Here is a 4,823-nt window from a genome sequence, read left to right as displayed (position 1 = left end):
GCCTCACACTTAGATTGCTTGTGATATTTATCTCAGTTTCTTGATGACAATCTTATTCACTTATGCAATAAACATGCATGCAAGAGAGATTGGTGTCGAGAAACTAAGCTAAAGGAGGTGGGTGGGCCTTTTTTCTTGGTGTGAGGCCTCACACTAATGTTTTTGTGTGAGGTTGGACCATCTATTTGTAGATTGGATTAAGGTATTATGGAGGGATGAAGTCATTTTCTTGGCATGAGGCCTCATGCTATTCATTTATATGCATTTGTTTCTTACTACTTTAGGTGTCTAGGTGAGTAATCTTACTTGCCAATTCATCTTTGGGGTAAATGTTCAAACAAGATTGCTCCCCAAACACTTGCAAAACTGCGTTTAGATGTTTGCTTAGCTATTGCCATATTTGTAATGTCATTTTTATTTCACTTTAAGGTTCACAAGTTACACACTTTATTTCTATTCCTATCTATAGTGCCTAAGGAAACTGTTTGAAGGCAGCTAGGAAAAGCTCTTTGCAATGGGTTGGCTCACTAGAATGAACAAACCAAGCTAGGGGATCCGGGAAGCGCTACTTTGGAAGGATGCCATCGAGAATTTCCCTAATCTCTCCCTTCTCTCTAATCTCGTGAGAGGCTAGCTTCGGTGTCGAGAGAAACTGATGCTGTCCAAGTCCGAGTGTGTGGATCTCATCACTTCCGCGACCAATTCCTTGCAGGCGATCGATGCCCATTCCCGGATCGAGATCGCCCAGAAGCAAATGCTGCCTGGCGATTGCTACTACCTCTCCAATCTCATCATCCTTCGGTATGGCAAGCTGGGCAAGATCCAGCGCGCGCTAGCAGTGTTTGACTCCATGGAGCGACGTGATTGCCACTTGTGGGTCATTATGTTCTTGGCGCACGCCCAAGAAGGGCATCTCGCCACTACCAAGGATCGAGGCAAGGTTACTGCTGCATGGTGGATTGCTTGGGGCGAGCTGGGTGTGTGGAAGAGGCCGAGGAACTTGTGAGGAGCATGCCTTACAAGCCAGTTTCAGTGGATTGGATGTGCTTGCTGGGAGCAAAGTCTAGAAATTGAGGACAAAGATCTCATGGTGTTGTGCTAGAACAAGCTTTAAGTGTAGATTCTAGGAATTCTACTAGCAAATAGTAGCAATTTTGTTTGAAACTAGTGTGAGTGTAGATTCTGTGTCCTCGTGATTAAAGAGGGTATTCTTTGACAGATCATCATGTATGATTAAAGAGAAAATTCTTTGCTCATTTCCAATGGTCGCTTGGTAAAATACAAGAGCCGACTATATAAATTTAGGGTTCTTGGAGGTCAGTGGCGCAGTGATGGCACAGGGCTGCGCAGCAATCTCCAGTGCAGGCGGCCATGGCAGGAGCTCAGCGGCTCGCTGGGCGACCTGGGCACATTCATCCCGATCGTCATGGCTGTAGCTCTCGTCAATGGCATGGATCTTGGTCTCTCATCGCCACGGGCATCTACAACGTTCTCACCAGCGTGCTCTTTGGCGTGCCAATGCCTGTCCAGCCCATGAAATCCATCGCGGCGGTGGCCTTCACCGAATCCAAGCATCTCAGTGTGGATGAGATCATGGCCGCGGGGATCACTGTGTCTGTGATCGTGTTTGTGCTTGGAACCATGGGCTTGATCACAGGTCGTGGCTTGGATCGTGCCATTGCCGGTGGTTCGTGGCATCCAGCTTGTGCATGGGCTCTTTCGCGGTCAAGGCTGTCAAGTACGTGATGAAGGATCAAGGGACAAGGCAATGGGTGATCGACCACAGCTGGGCTTGGATGGAATTCTCCTCGCAGTGATTTGCTTCGCATTCATCGTGCTGGTGAATGGATCCGGCGAGGGCTACGAGTACTTTGTGACGAACAGTGAAGGTGATCGTCATCACAATGATCATGAAGAGCACCGTGAAGAACATCAAGCGAGATTGTCAAAGCTCGTGAAGTTTTTCCAGAGGATCCCGGCTGCCTTGGCAGTGTTCGTGCTCGGGATCATCCTGCATTCGTGAGGAGGCCACACATTCTCAAGGAGCTCCAGTTTGGCCCGGCCATGCCACGGATCACTCGAATCTCTTCCCACGACTGGAAGACGGTTTGTGAGAGCTGCCATCCCGCAGCTCCCTCTCACTATCCTCAACTCGGTGGTGGCGGTTTGCAAGCTCTTGAGCGATCTCTTCCCGGCCAAGAAGGACGCCGTGACTCCGACCAAAGTCTCGGTGAGCGTGGGGCTCATGAACTTGGTGGGCTGCTGGTTTGGAGCTCTCCTGGTTTGCCATGGCGCTGGAGGACTGGCCGGGCAGTATCGTTTCGGAGCCACGAGTGGGGTAGCGGTGGCAAGCTTGTGCTGGGGCTTCTCTTGGGGGGCTCACTGGTGAGAATTCTGCCAGCTTTTCCAGTGGGACTGCTGGGGATCTTGCTGCTCTTCTCCGGGGTGGAGCTGGCGATGGCGTGCCCAGATCAAACTAGTAGGAGGGACTGCTGCATTGCCATCTCGCAGGCATCCAATCTCGCAGTGGGATGTGTTTGTGCCATACTCTTGTATGTGTTGCTCCAGGTGAGAGAGATGGATTGTTGGGCGATTGCAAGCTCTTGGTTGCGAGGTTCCTCAATGTAAATAAAGCTTTGAAAAGTTTGGGAGAACATCATGGTAACACACTTGCCTGAAACCACGTCCATGCCATCTTCTCGAAAGCCTGCGAGGCCTGGCTACAACCACTGTTAGCGGCATATGAAGCCAGGGATGTTATCTGCAACAAAGACGGTGCAGAGTAAGTGGGGCTTCATCGAGGTCTTCATGTCGAAATTGATTGAGAGTGTAAATTTAAAAACTATGTACTTTTCACTCAAGAGTAAAATGGATTCCATTCCTCACTGTGCAGAGTGAGAGCAATTCGGCCCGGCCTAGCAAATGAGAGAGTGAAACATTGGAGGGATGTGTGCTTCTATATCCCAACCTTTGCCACGAGTCCCGCTTGGTCATAGCACTTGGCTTGGCTCAGGCCTGTATAGCAGGTATAATCTTGGGGCCGCTATGCTCTTTGAACTTTGGGTAACGCTTTGCGCATGGACAATGGGCAGCACTCTAGGCACGCCAGTCACCTGCAAGGGATTTGAGTGAGTACTTCTGCCACATGGACTACCACAGACCTCCAAAACACTCTTGTTTCCATGGATCGTTATTCTCACAACATAAACTTTAGACTCGCAGTAGAATCAGCTGTCAGCAAGAAGAACCTTGTTTGTCCTTGAGTATGTGATCCAGACTATGTGGTTTGCAAATAGGCCCAACACTTATATTGTATAAATTATATTTCCCACCTCTTTTTATCCACCACATTGCATACATGTTCATATACAAACTCAAGTGGAGAGTCATGCCTTTTCGACATGTTACTTCTTAAGGATAGACTCAATCTTGGGACCTTCTGATGCTGATATCAAGTGGTGATATATTTAACCACCAATAAGAGTCAGAATAAAGAACAACTCCGATACCAAATTGTAAACAACAAAATTTTCTATTCTACTTTAGCAACTTAACCATATAATTGACCACTTGGAGCAGAACCTTCATAAGTTTTATTCTCGACTTCGGGAACATGCTAATCCCATGAATAGCATTTATGCCACTTTGTCTTTGCACTTGGTCTAAGTGCTTTATGTTTTCAATCCTATAATAAACACCCAAAGGTACCATTGATATATTAGCCTATTATATTAAGGCTATATCCATTCACTTTTGTTCCATAGGTAGTCCAAGACCACCTGTACCATAGTTTTATCTCCCAAAGACTGAGCCATCTATCCATGAGTGGACATCCCATGATCACACCTTGGCATTCTTAAGATGCCTAGAGACATAAGGAACACTTTTCCCCAATATCCCTTCTTCGGTCCTTACTAAATCTCTTTCGATTTATAGCTGTGCTTACGAACACCACCATTGGGTCAAGGGTTGAAGGCCTGACCACTAAGTCCTATTGACCTTTAGGACTTTCTTGCCATGTGACCATATCCTTAATCACTACACAAAAGGATTGCTCTTCTTCTTTTCCACAATTCAAGACTTTAGAATGATTTATTGAAACACCGCAGCTTAACAAAAGGCCTTATAGGTAATCTCCCCACCTTCCACTTCTAGATGTTTTAGCCATGTGGCTAAAGCAAGGTTCCAAAGAACCATACTAGATATCCAAGTAGGGAGTGCCACCCACACTTGGATTGGGAGCATCCAACCATCTGCTCTCTCAGGGGAGTTAAAATTGGCTCTTGAACACTTTACTAAGTTACCCCACCTGTCCATCTATGTTCATTCTAGCCTTGAACTCCTCAATGGTTCTATCATCACCCATCACGTGGGTATAGCCTTCTTTGTTCACATTGAACTTTCCTGGCCAAATTTGTTCCACTAGAATCCTCCCTCTACTATATGTAAGCAACTAAATTTTCCATTCCACTTTAATCACTTAACCACACCTCCGATTATTTGGAAGAGCTCACTCACAACCTCCATAAGTCCTATTCCGAACTTGGGGCTTGCTAGCCCCGAGAATGACATCCCTACTACTCAACCTTTGCACTTGATCCAAGTGCTCCACGTGTCCAATCCTATGACCAACACTCAAAGGTACCATGTGTCAAGACCCCCAACAAGATCAAGGCTGGAAAATGCTAAAGACAAAGAGAAAAAGCTAGTGAAAACAAAGAAGACGCCTTAGACTGGCGTTGATTCAGATTGTGGAGAAATGGAACAAGGCTAACCTATATATACTATAGGTTGATGAAGCTCCACCACTCTTGGATCGAGGA

At 46.7% G+C, this 4,823-nt stretch overlaps 1 pseudogene; it reads left to right on the top strand.

Annotated features, from left to right (window-relative positions):
- Positions 1–655: 655 nt before the first annotated feature.
- Positions 656–2,680, top strand: LOC112340889 (annotated as a pseudogene).
- The last annotated feature ends 2,143 nt before the right edge of the window (positions 2,681–4,823 follow it).

This window comes from Selaginella moellendorffii, unplaced genomic scaffold, assembly GCF_000143415.4.
Source record: "Selaginella moellendorffii unplaced genomic scaffold, v1.0 SELMOscaffold_72, whole genome shotgun sequence".
Taxonomy (NCBI): domain Eukaryota; kingdom Viridiplantae; phylum Streptophyta; class Lycopodiopsida; order Selaginellales; family Selaginellaceae; genus Selaginella; species Selaginella moellendorffii.
The sequence above is the reverse complement of the archived record's forward strand: the minus strand, read 5'-3'. Positions and strand labels throughout refer to the sequence as shown.